This window comes from Moschus berezovskii, chromosome 12 (genome assembly GCF_049115385.1).
Source record: "Moschus berezovskii isolate FMDL1 chromosome 12, NW_MosBer_1.0, whole genome shotgun sequence".
In the NCBI taxonomy this organism is placed as follows: Eukaryota; Metazoa; Chordata; class Mammalia; order Artiodactyla; family Moschidae; genus Moschus; species Moschus berezovskii.
Window position 1 is genome coordinate 73,268,857 of NC_142471.1, and position 18,096 is coordinate 73,286,952.

Genomic DNA, 18,096 nt, shown 5'->3' on the forward strand with positions numbered 1-18,096 from the left:
CCTCTTATGCTGAAAAGAGGAAGTTGGACAAGGTAACACTGATTTTTTTTTAATATGAAATTCAGAGTCATAAATTCACAAAATGTGTCTATTTATAAGGCCAAGACAGCCTTCTCTCTAAACCACTCCCCTCCGTGGCAACACTGTTGGTTACAACCACTCTTGAAAAGGAAGAATACAGGAAAAAATCAGTGTTACTGGATTTCTAAAGGGCCACTCTGAGAGACAGGTTTAAGAAAGAGGTCCATGCCCTCTTAGGATGTCAAATGTCTTTCAAAGTTCCCCGGATGGATGCCTGGATTTAAGAGGCATCTTAACCCATTTAGACAAGTGGTGGTTAGAACAGATCAAAAAAGCTAGCTACAAAACTCACAAGCAAAAATGTAATTTATTTGAAATAAATTAAGCTCAAATAGCTACCAAAGAGCATAATTCTGTCTGTCCAAACCTTATTTTAAAATGTCCATTTCTCCTAATTGTCGCAGCCCGTTTATTCAAACTTAGGAATAGATAGATCAATCTGCTTTATGTAGCAACTGAAAAATAATGATACAACCTGGTTAAACAAGTTAGCTAAGGTGAACACAGTCCTTCTGTGTTTGCACAGGATGACATTTTAGCTTGAGAATTTGTTTTATAAACAAGCATTGGGGTTGACATTTAGCAAGCTCCCTGGTTTCCAGTCTAATTGCCAGTTTTGTACTTGGATACTTAAATTATTAACATATTCATGAGATTAGAAATCAGCTCTGATATTGGAAAATTTCAAGCACATGGAAATCTTGCCAAAGCAGCATGGTATATGACACTGTACATATTTCTTATAAATAATTGACTGCCTTTTTACTTAATGCAGTGCCTTGGGAAACGTGATGGCTTTAGGTAGGTATCAGTCTCCTAAGTGTGCTTGTTCAGAAATCATTTGAATACCCCCGGGGGCTGAATTTGAAGGATCTATTTATATTTTATTTCAACCTTGCCCTTTTGACATGAAAGGGTTGCTAGGTCTATTCAAAAACAAATAGAATTGCTATGAAGGCAAATACTTTAATATTTAATGGCGTACTGTTATTATAATTGATAATATTTTCTTAGGACCAAATATCGGTTCTTGCTTGCTCCATTCATTCTGGTTCAATGGTACCTTTTAGCGACTAAGAGTACAGTCAACGTTGACTAAAGTATCTATAACTTCTTGTATGTGGGGAAGACAATCCTGGATTACTGCTAAGGCAACCTGTGTCTATATCTAGTTATGCCACTCCAAGTGGCTCTCTCTCCTAGGTCTTTGAATAACCATGTGCCAGGCTCTGTGTTGAGTGTTTTGCAAACATTATCTCAGCATCTTCAAACAGTCCTGTGAGCCAGGTACTATCATTACTTCCATTTCACAGCTGGAGAAACTCTAACAGTTAAGTGACTTGCTGAAGGTCACACAGCCATTCACAGGGTCTGACAGAGTAGAGCTGATGTTCCTGCCTCACTTGCTATGTTGCCTATCACTGGTGAGAAAGTAATATGGCCGAGTTTTGGAAACTGCTGACATGTCTTCCCTTATTGAGCAGTCATTATTTCCCAGGAAATTCCTGGCATTCAAAGCAGTTGTGATAAGCAGTGGCCTTCTGTTAGTGCCCAGACAGGAAAAGTAAAAAGGATTAAAAGAAATAAAAGAAAGTGTTGTTTTTGTTTGTTTGTTTTTAAAGAAATAGATATAAAACTGTTTAAATAAAATTTCTGGATATAAAGAAAAGAGAAAACTAAAAGCAGTTCTTTTAAAAATGTACTATTATGCAAGTTACTAAAATTCTATTGTATGCCCTCAAACAAACTTGCAGTATAATTTTCCTTTTCTATCAATGTATGATTTTAACTCAAATTCAGTCTTCATTTATATAGAGAATGTCGCTGTCAATATCCAGGGTTTCAATTATTTGTGAAAAGGATTTCCTGATCAAAACACATTCTCCTCCTTAAAAGCTGTGTCCTTTGTATATCCTACACATATTTACCAAAATCCTGAAGGTGAGGCCACTGTGCAAGCCTGAAGATTTCTCATTTAATTCATAAACTTTGATCATTTGTAATATGGAGGAGAACAGAGATCCTGAAAGCTCCCACATGGTATTACTCGGACTGTTGACTCATAGGGCTTTGGAACAAGTGAGACCATACAAACTCATGAATATTTTAGAACTGCCACTAAATGAAGAGTGACCCATCAAATTGTCTTAAAGGTCTTGTCCTCCCTCCACAGAATTGATCACTCATTTGGATGCATTTTTTTTAATTCACAAAACAACTGAACACCTCCTGAAATAAAACTGATAGGAAGATCCATGAACAAGAGGAAAACAAAGATGATGAGAAAGATGGAGAAATAAGGGAAAAAAAAAAAAAAAGAAAAGTGATTAGTAAAGAAAAGTGATTTGGGGACTAATACAAGGCAGCAGATGAGGTTGACTTGCCCTGTACAGTTTTCTGCTTTAACTTTTTGAGTTAGTTACAAACATTTAAAAATAACACATTTCAAACAAAACAGAATTACTTCTCTCGAAAAACTCTGAAAAGTCTGATGACATCGGATGAGTCATTCTTGGTGGCAAGAACAGTAGGGCAAGAACCCCCTACCTTGATCCACCCACCCTCCTGAATGCACACCTGCTCCCCAGTCTCCCACAGCCCAAACCCAGCTGCTCTGTTCAGTCAGACTCTTGCTTGTCTGTGTGGGAACTGAGTTTGTGGCCTAGAAGGATGTGGCATCCACAGGGTGGGGAGAAGAAGTTGGTTGCAGAAGACAGGAGAAGAGTGGTACCTTCTGCTCATGGTTGGGGTAGCAGGTAGGTTTGCAAAGCTGCCCAAGGAAAGGACCTTGCCAGTCTGAATAAGCCAAGCAAGAGGGTCTCTCTTCCCCAGCAACCAGGCAGTCTGAGCCCGGGGAGTGTTCACATTGATTTCACAACACTGAGGACCCTCCCCTGTACAAATCACTCCTCAGTGCAACCCCTAACAGAGAGGCCTCGAGCCCAGAGCCCCAGGATGGTCAGCAGAACTGAGTTAGATGCCTATTCTTACAAATTTCTATTTTTTATTTCCCTTCAGTCACATCTGCGTTTTGTTTTCTCTCATTTCCAATGTTTCCCAACACATCATGTTTAGTGAGGTGTTTAAGACAGACTGAGAGATGCCGTTGGAGGCAATGTTTTATAGCACAGTTTGTACACTAGTTTATTGCCAAATTAAAATAAAGATGTAATCTGGCAGACTCGGCCTGCTGCTAAGCCTTGCTTGGGCGGTTTCCTGCACTGAGGCAAGAAGAGGTGGAGAAGCATGGAAGGAAGGGGAAGTTCTGTGTCTTTGTTTTCCCGGCTGCTCAGTTTCCAAATGCAAAGACACAAAAGCAATGAGCAGAATGTTTGGTTTGCCTACTGCTTAATTACAGAAATAACAGATAAATAAAGGAGCGTGAGATGGTTGGTGCTCCTGGAATAAACACCGCAGAATTCTTCACGGCATCCACAGTGATTCACTGTTGGTTTGTAAGAAGCTGAAAGGGTGTGACTGTACGTGACGGGGTTACCTTGGCCCATTTGGCACAAACTTTCCATAATGTCTATAACACTTATTTTTCTGAAAATCTCAGGGCGTTCCAAAGGCACAGCCTCACATTCAGAGGCCAAGGAGTCTATCACCTGTGTCTAGACCACAGAAGTCCCCCAATAGGGCTTTTTAAAAAGGCAGGTTACTTCTTTTAGAGCTTCAGTGGGTCTCATGCCTTTTCTTTTCAATTATTCTAGTGGTGGCTGGAGAGTCACATGCTCATTCAAGAACACTTTTATCTCTTGGCAACCACCTAGATATTGAATATCACAGGTATATTTCTTTATCTAAGAAAAAATAAGAAAAAAAGGCTAAAATATCAAAATATTCTGGTTTTATGGATTTCAAGGGCATTTGGCTATACACATTTCTCTCTGATTAAAAGCTTTTCTTTTTTTTTTTTTTAAATCTGGCTTCCTATGGAATTGATGGCCAGCAAAACTCTATCTTGGGCCAGAAAGGACAATCTGTTCAACCAAACTCTTTCAAGTCCCTTAAAATGCTCACATCAAAAAACCTCCACTGAGAGTCCAGACACTCAAGATGAGATGCAGTCAGGGCAGAGCGCCATGGCCCATATGGACTCTTTCCTGTGAGCCAGAGATCCAGACTGTGTCCTTGGGGCCCTCAAAGCCTCATTCACGGAAGGAGAGAGAAAGCCATGGCAGGGAAATAAGGGAAAAGTAAAGGTGGCTGCGTATTCTAAAGAGGAAGAATGCTTCAAAAGACCGACAGCCAACGATGGGAGAGAGGCGAGGCAGTCGGTGCGCAGGGGAGCTCTGATGGAGCTGCCACCTCCGTGCTTTCCAACCCACAGAATTTCACCACAGACTGATGGGAAATAGCACTCAGCAGAGTGAATCCCAGCACTTAAGCCACCATCTTCGCTGAGAGCTCTGCAGCAGCAGTAACTGTCAGACACTGATGAGCAATACTTACATGGAAGAATGAACGTTCCTGTTTCCAAAAGTCACTCACCTGCCAACACCGGCATGGGGCCCTCACTGGGGCCTATTGCTGCCTCTCATCGGGGCTAAAAACTCTGTGATTTGTGGGTGACTGACAGCTATTATTTCCATATCACTGGCCCACTGGAGTGGCCACACATCTTCTCCACTTGACTTTAGGCCAACTCCACCAGTTCGCAGCTCATCGGATGACTGTACCCCAATTGCCTCATTGCTAATGGACCACTCCTCATTCTGTGATTCAAATCCTGACATATGGAGCCCTCACCCAACCCCTACTTCTGTTAGTGGGTTTCTCATAATTCTTTGTTCCCAGGATCATCTCTCCTTCATTCTCCTCTAGAGAAACAGAGCTTAGCAGACAGGCTGACTTCTACCCCTTTGGTGGTATCTCCAGATATCACCATCCATTTAGTAGAACTCTACTAAGTTTCATACTCAGATTCCAGTTGCCTAACTTAGACATGTTATACTAATGAGTGTTTTCCCCTTTGGGGAAAAATCTTCTCAGATTTTGGTTTGTCAGCTACATACAGAACAAAGACTGTTAAGGCTTCCTCTACCTGTAAAATGACAGAATTCATTTGGTCTGCTCCAGACCAAGTATTCTATGATATCAGTCTAATTGGTCTTCTTGGTTTGGACCTCATAATACCTCAGTTCATCATAATACTACTGCCAGGTTAATTTTTGTAATCTATAGCTCTGAACACGTAAATCCACTGACCAAAATGTTCAAAAAACTCCTAATTGGAAAAACAAGAATTACTTTTCCTAACAGTCTAAACAGTTAAAAAAAAAAAAAAAAACAACAACAAACAAGATTGGGTCCAGGAGTACATGCATAATTAACTTTTCATAATTTCAGTTTCAGCCAAATCAACATATTCATGATCCTGTTAACATGAGTTTTCTAACTATACAAACTTACATTATTGTTTATGACATTCCTCTTGTATAAAGTGTGCCTCCCCCAAAAAAGATATAAGACATATTCATTAAAGTCCAGGTGAAATCATTTTATAAGATCTCCATCTCCTAAACTTTGGACTGCCATTTTCATAGAATCCATCCAACTAACTCTGATTGTGTATCTACCATATGTGAATGAAGGCTCTATCTGCCTTGTTAGTCCCTCTTAGACTACTGAACTCATGTGTGTTTATTTTTTTCCCTAGGTTGACCAAATACTTCTCAATATAGCTATTTTATACCAACAATGCACCACGCTGAGCACGTAAAACAGAGCCTAATCTTTTTTCAATCTCAGTGGAAGTGCACCTGCAATCATAACTACCCACAAACACATCTTAAGCAAAGAAGGCTGACCCCAAGTACCATATGTGGCTGAGTTGGGGCCATAACTCCCACATGCCCTAACTTCTCCAAGGTAATTCACTCTGCCACTGTGGTCATGGGGCTACTGTCTGAGGTGCTGGCACATGAAGGGTCACATTTTTGGCCTTTTCTTCCAACACAACTGCAAAGATGCATAGTTTTCACTCAGCCAGGTAAATCTGGCCCTCACTGTGCCTCTGGCATCGGGGAAAATTAACCAACTGTCAAATACAATACAAAAGCCCAGTGGATTAAATGTCTAATACTTTGTGTTCTGAGCTGCTCAGTTTTGCCTTTGGTAACTGCACCATCCTGGACCAAATGCACGGTGGCTTGACTCCAGGAATGAAATTGTACATTCTGCTGAAAGGGGAGCCAGGCTGCTCAAGAGGAAAAAATACTAATTGCAAATCTTTTCTATTTTTAGGCTAATGTGATTTTATTTGGCAGTAAGGGCAGCATGAATAAAACTCTAATCCTAAGAATTTTAATTTGCCTCCTCAAAAAATGCTCATGTCAGTTAGAGACCTTGAAAAGTTGCTAGTATCATTCCTTTCTCATCAGGAAGAACCCCCACACGTCTATACCAGTCCAGATGGATAAAATCCTCAAACACCCTCCTCACAGCTAAGTCCAATATTTCTTTAAATATACATCCTTTGTAACTTACAAGTCCTCTAAAGAGAATATTCAGAATGACCTCACTGAACCATGCATTTCACAAAAAGCATTCCAATATTTTAGCTATGTTCCTTTTGGCTTATTCTTTTTAGGTTTCTCTCACATTTGCCTCTGTATATTTTGTTTCTTCTAACTTTAATCTGATTGTATTTGCTGTTGTCAGGCTTATAGTCTACCTGAAAATGTAAGTTCCTTAAAAGCAGGGGCTTATATGTATTTTATAACTGTAGCCTTCTAGACTTCTCTGTGCATGGAATTCTCAAGCAAGAAAACTGGAATGGGTAGCCATCCCTTCTCCAGTTGATCTTCCTGACTCAGGGATCGAACATGAGTCTCCTGCATTGCAGGTAGATTCTTTAACATTTGAGTCACTAGAGAAGCCCATCTGCAGTATAGAGTACATGATATATTTTACAGTATTTATCCCATAAAATATATATACATATTGCCATGCACTTGCATACACACATAAACATACAATAAACGTAACATGCTTATACAATTGCATAACATCAAGCAATGCCTTCTTAAAAAATAGATTTATCCTCAGCCTAACCATCAAGAGAAGAAAAGTCCTGGATTACCTGACTCTGAATGTCATCTATGTACATTTCTCTCGCTATTTTGACAAGTCACTAGCTATTGCTCTTAACTCTTTCAGAGCCATCCTGCCCTTTAAGGCTCTGAGAAAACCTATGGGGTCCTTTACAAAAAATGATTATATCTCACACACACAAAACTGTCTCAGATTCCATGGGGGTCGGGGGCTGTCGATGGACTGAAACTTCCAGGTAAGAACTACTTCTCCACGACATTTTCCTGATGGTCTAGCTTTTCCTTTGCATGATGTTTCAGACGTTTACACAGCTCAGACAAGCAGCCTGAGATCCACATTCCTGCTCCTTGCCCCACTGGCACAGGGTTCAAGCTCCTGCACATAACAAACCTGACCACTGAGAAGAAATACAGAGATGACTAAGTGGTTGTTGTTCCCTAGGACAACCATGCACCACTGTCTTGAGCAAGGTGATCACACTCACCTTTTGATCTTGGCTGTATGCCAGAATCCAGTCCTCTTGTTTGGGGTGGAAAAGTAAGCTCTGGATGTAAAAGTTCAGGCGGTATTTTTGATAGGTTGCCCCTTCGTCCGAGCTGATCAGTAAACTGCTCTCAATCTCTGGGTCTGTGAGCAACATAATCTGTGGCAGATTATGGGAAAGAAAACAAGAGAAAAGTAAATTTACAAAGCTTAAAGATGAGCTAAATTTTTGACAAGAAAGGAAAAAGGAGCAGGTGAAGAACAATTGGCCAAACAATGACCTCGACTGTCAGGTTCCCTCTCCTGCCTTGGACCAAGGTCATGAAAATGTTTTCATCAAGAAATGAAAGAGGTAGGACAGTGAAAGTGGGCTTGGGAGGGTGGGGGGTGGTGGGGGGTGGGAAGAAATGGAGGAGTGAGTTTTCTCCTATAGGGCTCTTTGACTCCCCTCCCCAATGCTATTTCCTTAATCTGAAATATTTTCTATTATTCTCCTGACCTTAACTCTCCTTCCTACTGAGCCCTGTCTAGTCTCCATTTGGGGGAATGAGAGAGCAAGACTTGTCACCGGCATTTGTGAGAAAGGTGGAAAGGAATACCAACAGCAATAGGATTGGAGTCCATTAGATTTTTCTCTTATTACAAACCCTTCCTGATAGGGTCCATGTGGGTTCTCACTGACAAGATGGCTCATTATGTTGACCTTGCAAACAAAGAATAAATCACAGTGATCCTTAAGACTGACCAAATTGCCCCAATGGCATCCTGTTATCTCACTGGTGCCTAGCTTCTCAAAGCTGCGAGACCACCAGATTCCAGACCTCTGGCTACGTGACCATTCCTTTAGAGGATTTTTCATTGGTGGGGACTCCGTCAGAAAGGAGGACGCGGGTTCTCCTTAAGGGCCAGTCACCCTCTCTTTTCCCTCTAATAAATTTTCCTCTTCGTGCCTGACTGCCCGGCTCTCTCTCTTTCTCTCTGCACTCACCTTTCACTTCTATTCATATTAACAATATCCCACACCATCCTGCCTTTAGCCTGGTTTCTCTGAATCTTGAGTCAAAGTCAGTGTACTCAAATGCCTTCTCTGAGTATTTATTTGTTGTCTATATACTTTCTTTAGAAAATAAACTCCATGAGAATAGCCATACTTGACATTTCTGTTTTTATCCCCCACAGGTATATTCCCAGCAGCTAGAATGAGGTCCAGCATATATTATATACTCAATAGATATTTATCAAATTAATGAACATGAGTTAAAGGGATGGATGAAAAGAGTTTTCAGAGTAGTCACAAGACGTAGAAAGATGCCCAGAACAGTTTGAACATATATAAATGGAAGTTCCATGTAAGAAAATAGTCATTGAATGCCCTCTCCATCTTTAGCCTTTGACACGAGAATACTCTAGACTCATGTAAAAAGTCACAGCTCCAGAGGCTTGGGATTTTCTCCTTTTGAGGGTTAACCTTGGCCAGAGCAGTATGAAGAATCCACAGTGGGAGCAAGATGCAGGAGCTGCCCTGTAAACTGCTTTTTATTCTCTCATTTTCTGCCTCTAGAATGTGATAAAGGACCTCATTCCAGACTCTGCAGGTTGCCTCTGCGCACCTAACGCCTCCAGACAGGTGGCCTTAATGCTACCCACTGACTTCTTCCCCATCAACTTATTAATTGGCACTCTCCGAGTTTGGTTCAGAGAGGCATGAAAGATGTGCTTAATGTGTGGCCGTATGAAGAGAAACCTCTGCAGCCCAGGGTTTAAAGATTACCAGCTGAGGATGCTGCAGTTCCAGGGAAAGGAGAGACAGAGAGAAATAAAAAAACTAGAGCCCTGTCATAAAAGAACAGAGTGTCAGGCCAACATACAGGGCTTTCTCAGGCATCGGAGGCAATCATATTAAAACCTCAAGATAGTGTCATCTTCCAAAGACGTGTCTTGTCACGGCAAATGGCACACAAGGACCGCACACCAGACACACTCAACTGGAATGTGTTTATGTTATCAAGGATGGATTTCAGGTTCCTTGCTGTTTTTCTCCCTGCCCTTCTTGAAGAGGAGAAAGGGATGTGGTGGAGTGAGTGGAATGCCATGGTTGTCAGCCCCTGTCTGGACAAGTTGGAGAGCACACACAAAACTGGAGACTAATTGCCTCTCATCCGATGTTCCAGTGAAGCCACTGTCCATCGAACATAAATCCTGACAAAGCTATAGGTTTCTCTGTCTTGCAGCCACCAAGCAGACAGTGTTCCCCCTTTGGATGGCTGGTGCGGAACCAGCAGATAATCTGCTAAGTACAAACTTCCGTGGCATCATTAAAGTCTATTGTATGCATTAAGCAAGAACGATCACATGGTTCCTAAATTCACAAGAATATTTCCAGGTGATTTCCTATTTACTGACACATAAAAGCTGTCATTTTCTAAATAACAAATAAGTCATCAAATGATCATATTGCTTTCTGTCTCCAACCACAATTAACAATAATATATAACAGCCTTTTTGCACTACTGCCAACAAGTAATTTCCATGATAATATGAAGAGGTTCAATTTTATAGAGCATCTATTGTCTCAGGCAAGGTGATTTTCCCCCTCTAATTTTCTATTTCTCTGTAAACCAGAATATGTTTTACTCTCTTCCCATGAGTGTGGATCCCACCACCTGCTTCTCCTGGCAGACTACTTCATCAAAGTAAAAACCCTGGGCCTACAGAATATACAGATATCAAGTTGTTTTTTATTTATCATTTATTTAGAATATTTTGATACTCATTTATGCTCTGAGTCATCTGTATGAGATAGTCTGTATCCAAGTAACATGGGATGGAGAGGTAAAATGATGCAAATATTTTCAAACATATGGATATTTAATATTGAATAAATAAAACTCCTGGCCTCCATGTTTTTCTTCTGGGTATGAAAAATATGTAGGTCGAAATCTCATGATTTCTATACCTTCTTACATAAAACCCTCTGTTTGGGAACTTGACACTTCAGACATTATAGAAGATGTCAGGAGATCCCTCTGTGAGAATTTTAGATGTATCTGTACTACATGAACTTTCCAGTGGTTCTTCTTTCAAATCTCTGCTTCAATTTACTCAAAGCAAACAGCTCAGTCTGGATCCATTTTTATTTAGTCATTTTTATTGCAAAAACAATAAGACTGCCAGTAGAATTCAAAATAAATGAAAAATGCATTGACCCTATCCCTTCAACAAGTTTAATCATGTTTGTGGCCCCTTCTGCTACTTCTATATCCACAGCTACATATCACATCATGGATTGAATTTTTGACTGCTTTCTTTTTTTCTTTTAATATTATTACCTATATTCATTTCTATCTGAACAATAAAGTTACAAATGCATACACACATTAATTAATACACACCACTGTATACAATGTATTTCAATTAGTTAATCACAACCTTCAATACAATTAGGTTACATCTGATTCAGTGGTTGAACCATAGAAAGCACCTGATGAATTATTAACTGGATTCAGTTCAGTTCAGTTGCTCAGTCGTGTCCGACTCTTTCTGACCCCATGCACTGAAGCACATCAGGCCTCCCTGTCCATCACCAACTTCCGGAGCCTACTCAAACTCATGTTCATCGCACTGGTGATGCCATCCAACCATCTCATCCTCTGCATCCCCTTCTCCTCCTGCCTTCAATCTTTCCCAGAACCGGGGTCTTTTTCAATTAGTCATTTCTTCACATCAGGTGGCCAAAGTACTGGAGTTTCAGCTTCAGCATGAGTACTTCCAATGAATATTCAGGACTGATTTCCTTTAGGATGGACTGGTTGGATCTCCATACAGTCCAAAGGACTCTCTAGAGTCTTCTCCAACACCATAGTTCAAAAGCATCAATTCTTTGCCGCTCAGCTTTCTTTATAGTCCAACTCTCACATCCATACATGACTATTGGAAAAACCATAGCTTTGACTAGACAGACCTTTGTTGGCAAAATAATGTCTCTGTTTTTAATATGCTGTCTAGATTGGTCATAGCTTTTCTTCCAAGGAGCAAGTGTCTTTTAATTTCATGGCTGCAGTCACCATCTGCAGTGATTTTGGAGCCTAAAAAAATAAAGTCTGACATTATTTCCATTGTTTCCCCATCTATTTGCCATGAAGTGATGGGACTGGATGCCATGATCTTAGTTTTCTGAATGTTGAGTTTTAAGCCAACTTTTTCATTAACTGGATTAGTGGAATCTTATTATTTCTGTCTTCAAATTAGAATCCTTCAGTAATTATATTTCCAATGAGTTCGTTTGTTCTGTCATTTTGTAGGTTATGAAAATTAAATATGTTAATAAGCAAAGAATTTAAGTAAGATCTAAATAGAAAATGTTTAACCCATTTGAGAAAAAAGATATGGTGTAAGTAATAAGTGTGATCCAATCTGTAGAAGTAAATGATGCCATTTATAGATAAAGTCCTATCTTCTCAAGAAGGTATTCTACTAGGAAATATTATCAAAATAGTAACTTCAAATTAGTGTCTATTCTTCAAAAAATAATCAATTACATTCCTTAAATGTGGTCAGTGATCCCTGTTTTTGCCAATTTACATTGGCTCTCTACCTTCCTTTGGCTCTTCCTATAAGTTTGAATAATGATGTTTTGCTATGTTTAATCCTCTGCATTCTGAAATATGATCTGAGTGACAGAACTCTAAAAGACCTCTATAAAAGGCATGACTCAAAATTCAGCAGGATTCCTGAAGTGAGCTCTCTAAAAGGATGACTTGTTTGCTTAGCATAAAGCTTGATCCATAGTAGGTCCATACATCTTTGTAAATGAGCAAATGAATCGAGCCCTCTTTGTCTTTGGATCTCTGTGCCATTGAGAGTTCGAGTCTCTTAAACAAGTCCTTGCTTTCTACTTGGAAGCAAAGAGGGTAGAGACATTAGGAAGAGTCTGTCTTTAACAGGAAAGTAATTAGTCTGTTCAGATCAGCCCATTAGTGATTAGAACCAGTTCACTCATGCCTTGGAGGGTACACTGCATGCATTACAACTACAGACGAACTACTTTCTACAGAAAGTCAATAATGGCGACAAGGGCTTACACCACCCAACTCTAAGCAATCATTCATCATCCACTTCAGGGGGAAAGAAGAGACTTTGTTTGCTTTTCCCAGAGGTGACAAATGAACATGAAATGCAATTTATGGATTTCAAATACGTCACTTCTCTCTTTTTTTGATATTAGTCCCCGTGAAAGCTCAGTGTCATCAAAAATTAAATGTCTCTTTGACTCGCTCCAGATTCAACTTATGGCTACATGATGTACTTCTACAAAAGGTTGCCTCGCAGCTTTCTGGTCCTTCCTGGTGTCTACTCAGGACATTCCTGTGGAATGTCCTACTATTTAGCTCTCCCAATTCTTTTCCTGCTGCTACTGCTGCTGCTGCTGCTGCTAAGTCACTTCAGTCGTGTCCGACTCTGTGTGACCCCATAGATGGAAGCCCACCAGGCTCCCCCTTCCCCGGGATTCTCCAGGCAAGAACACTGGAGTGGGTTGCCATTTCCTTCTCCAATGTGTGAAAGTGAAAAGTGAAAGTGAAGTCGCTCAGTTGTGTCCGACCCTTAGCAACCCCACGGACTGCAGCCCACCAGGCTCCTCCATCCATGGGGTTTTCTAGGCAAGAGTACCGGAGTGGCTTGCCATTGCCTTCTCCGGATTCTTTTCCTAGGTGTATGTTATTCTTAGAATTGCATCATATACCTGTTAAGGCAGCATGGAGTTAATAAGAGGCAGCTGGAGAAAGAAATGGCTGCCCTCTCCCATACTTTTGCCTGGAGAATTCCATGGGCAGGAGAGCCTAGCTACAGACCATGGGGTCACAGAGTCAGCCATGACCGAGTGACAACAGACACTCACCCCAACTAGGTGTGTATGTTTTCCCACCATTTCCTTGGTCCTTAAGCAAAGAGTATTTATTTTATATGTTGTTCACTATTCATTTGCTTGTTTGTCACTCCTTGCTGTTCATGGCAGAACCAAGAAGAGGGAATGCACTGGTGTCATCTGTTTCTTTGCTCAAGGCTTACTCAGATCCAGATGCCTATGTCACAGGTACATAATATATAATTTCCATAGTGATAATGACAGTGACCAAGAATAATAGCAATGGCAGCAACTGGGCACTCATCTAGCCACTCTGCTACTGCTGCTGCTGCTAAGTCACTTCAGTCTGTGCGACCCCATAGACGGCATCCTGCCAGGCTCCCCCGTCCCTGGGATTTTCCAGGCAAGGGTACTGGAGTAGGTTGCCATTGCCTTCTCCAATCTAGCCACTCTATTCAAACAAAAGTCTATAAAACAGTATAAGAGGCTATTTGCAAACCTCTGGCTCCAGTAAAGAAAAAAAAAAAATTAAGTGAAATGTAATCAGAGCACGTGATTCATAGGTTGACCAATGTGGATGGATGAGTTGAGGGTGACAGCAACAAGTGCTTAGCAACCGGTAGCTGTTTAGAGGACAGTATTAAAGAAAGTTATACAGGCTTCCAACATGACTCGTGAAAACTAAATGACTGAAGTATAAACAATAGTGAGAAAAGGAGAGGAAAGTGATGGAAAAGAAAAAAGGTTTAATCAAGTAAACACTGTCAGAAACGAGTCTGTAGAAAGATGGACCCAGCAAGCAAATACTCGATATGAGTCCCACTCTCACCCTCTCCCGTGAACTCAGTGAAGCTCATCTCACGTTCCTTAACCCACCCATGTTCATTAACACAAGGGAGGGTCATTCAATACTAAGCGGCCAAGAGACCATTTGAGCAATAGACCAGCTTCCTGTGACCTGAAACATGGATTCAATGAAATTGTAGAGAAACTTTTTCATTGTATTAAGTTTACTTTTAAACTATTTTTTTCTTTAATGAAGTCTTTTTTCTTTAATAAAGATTTTGATGTCTCAGGGGGGATAAAGGAGGTTTTCAAGAAGTGTATCAAACAATTTCAGGCCATCACACTTCTCTTAATAGAAGACCTACTACTTATTATGTAATGATAACAATAATTCATTCAGTACTCTTTTTGCCAAACTCTGTGAGGTACACAGAAGAGTAAGATTCACCAGTAATAAAATATGTGTTACACTTCTTGGAAGACAATTCAAAAAAGAAAGTTTATAGAAGACTGCTTCTGATTCTCTTGGGACTACAGACAACAACCCTCTCTTCTAACTCAGACAATCTCAAACTAAAATACACCATTTCACTGTGAGACTATGCTCCCACTACTATAACCCTCTGCATGCACAGAGGCAGGTTGGTATGCAGGGCTGAAGGTAGGGAGCCTGAACCACACACTTGCTTTCCACAAGAAGAGGCATGACCAAATCCTAAACAAGCCCCTGTCAATGTTGCTGTGGATGTGTGCAATTCCTCAGAAAACAGAAAGTGAGTTTAGTCAATACTATTCAGGCCATGAGAAGAAGAAAAAACAAACCATAATATAACAGACCAATAATCACAGTGTCTCAGGAGCCCTAACTGCAAAGGCGGATTTGAGTTTCATTTCTGCCATATTTGTTAAGTCATTTTTAAGAGCTCACAATTCAATCTCATTCTGAGCCTCCATTTCAGCACTGAGGGTAGGGATACTACACACAAGTTTACATTCACTGAACATGTACTATGTACCACACACTCCACTAAACCTTTAAAACATAAAAGGAATCCAAATTGGAAAAGAAGTAAAACTCTGACTGTTTGCAGGTGACATGATCCTCTACACAGAAAACCCTAAAGACTCTACCAGAAAATTACTAGAGCTAATCAATGAATATAGTAAAGTTGCAGGATATAAAATCAACACACAGAAATCCCTTGCATTCCTATACACTAATAATGAGAAAATAGAAAGAGAAATTGAGGAAACAATTCCATTCACCATTGCAATGAAAAGAATAAAATACTTAGGAATATATCTACCTAAAGGAAAAAAAGACCTATATATAGAAAACTATGAAACACTGGTGAAAGAAATCAGAGAGGACACTAATAGATGGAGAAATACACTGTGTTCATGGATTGGAAGAATAAATATTGTGAAAATGAATATATGACCCAAAGTAATTTATTGGTTCAATGCAATCCCTATCAAGCTACCAACGGTGTTTTTCATAGAGCTAGAACAAATAATTTCACAATTTGTATGGAAATACAAAAAACCTCGAATAGCCAAAGTAATCTTGAGAAAGAAGAATGGAACTGGGGGAATCAGCCTGCCGGACTTCAGGCTCTACTACAAAGCCACAGTCATCAAGACAGTATGGTACTGGCATAAAGACAGAAATATAGATCAATGGAACAAAATAGAAAGCCCAGAAATAAATTCATGCACCTATGGACACCTTATCTTTGACAAGGGAGGCAAGAATATTAAATGGAGAAACGACAATCTCTTTAACAAATGGTGCTGGGAAAACTGGTCAAGCACTTGTAAAAGAATGAAACTAGAACACTCCCTAACACCATACACAAAAATAAACTCAAAATGGATTAAAGATCTAAATGTAAGACCAGAAACTATAAAACTCCTAGAGGAGAACATAGGCAAAACACTCTCCGACATAAATCACAGCAGGATCCTCCATGACCCACCTCCACAATGAGGTACCATTTCACGCCAGTCAGAATGGCTGCTATTCAAATGTCTACAAGTAATAAATGCTGGAGAGGGTGTGGAGAAAAGGGAACCCTCTTACACTGATGGTGGGAATGAAAACTAGTACAACCATTATGGAGAACAGTGTGGAGATTCCTTAAAAAATTGGAAATAGAACTGCCATACGACCCAGCAATCCCACTGCTCAGCACATACACCAAGCAAACCAGAATTGAAAGAGCCACATATACTCCAATGTTCATTGCAGCACTGTTTATAATAGCCAGGACATGGAAGCAACCTAGATGCCCATCTGCAGATGAATGGATAAGAAAGCTGTGGTACATATACACAATGGAGTTATTACTCAGCCATTAAAAAGAATACATTTGAATCAGTTCTAATGAGGTGGATGAGACTGGAGCCTATTTACAGAATGAAGTCAGCCAGAAAGAAAAACACCAATACAGTATACTAACGCATATATATGGAATTTAGAAAGATGATAATGATAACCCTGTATATGAGACAGCAAAAGAGTCACAGATGCATAGAACAGTCTTTTGGACTCTGTGCGAGAGGGCGAGGGTGGGATGATTTGGGAGAATGGCACTGAAACATGTACATTATCATATGTGAAATGAATTGCCAGTCCAAGTTTGATGCATGATACAGGATGCTCAGGGCTGGTGTACTGGGATGACCCAGAGGGATGGGATGGGGAGGGAGGTGGGAGGGGGGTTCAAGATGGGGAACATATGTACACCCAGGGCAGATTCATGTCAATGTATGGAAAACCAATTCAATAATGTAAAGTAATTAGCCTCCAATTAAAATAAATTTTAAAAAATTTAAAAAAAATAAACCTTTAAAACACAGTACCTCATTTAACTGATAAAATACTTCAGATAGATATTATGTGCATGTGACAGATGAGGAAAGGAGGCTTTGAGGAGTGAGGTGATTTGCACAAGGGCACACAGCTAATCAGTGGTAAAGCTGTTTATGGGGTCAAATAAGACCATCTGTGTGAAAGCAGAGTTGAGTTCTATGCCAATGTTACCATTATTGCTTCACAAAGAATGTCACGTTTAGTACTGAATGTTCAGATAAAATGAAATGGTCAAGTTCTAATAAAGAAAGAAAAAAACCTTGTATTACAAATATCTCATGAAAATATTGCCTAGATGGGAAGAAGGATGTGGCAATAAGGGACTAGGACTTAAATACTGGAGTTTCAATAACAAGATGATTGGTAAGATATTCTTGAAAAAATATAGATAATTTGGGGAGGGGCTTTAAATATAAATCTACTGAAGCAAAATGCCCAGTCCTGGCCCACACTCAGATTTTTTACAACAGTACTGGCCTCCTTCGTTCCTCAGCATCACTCTCCATATAAATGGTTTTATGCTTTATCAGAATAATGGGTGAAAAATAATTATAGAAGTGGTCAAAAAAGCCCTGATCAAATGACAGTACAGCTTGTTCTCAAAAAAGTTTACGCTAAAAGCCAATAAAACCATTGTAATGTAATGTACTTTTCCTGACAAACAGATCCTAAGTCTAATTGGCATTTTAAAAATAAACTATTTTTTGCTGAAGGGAGACAATGCTATTATCCTGCTAAGGGTATAGTAGAGTATGGGAACTATTCATTGATGCTAAGTATTGCATCATCTACTTTTTTAAAAAACGTATTTCAAAGGAAAAGAATGATGTAAAAATTTAAGAGACATTTTTATTTTTGCAGACACTATGGAGACTGATTAAATCCCTTGGGAATATTTGAGTCGACTTAAAAAATCGCAGCATTATCCATAGCCTCGGCTCAAACTCAA

General features: G+C 39.9%; 1 long non-coding RNA gene across 1 annotated transcript in view; it reads right to left on the minus strand.

The window, feature by feature from the left end:
* The window catches only part of LOC148776024 (uncharacterized), an 81,643-nt gene that overhangs the window by 11,713 nt on the left and 51,834 nt on the right, over positions 1 to 18,096 (minus strand). Inside the window, exon 2 of the long non-coding RNA XR_016038787.1 lies at positions 7,625 to 7,783. This is a non-coding gene — a long non-coding RNA (uncharacterized LOC148776024). The remainder of the gene's footprint in view (positions 1 to 7,624; positions 7,784 to 18,096) is intronic.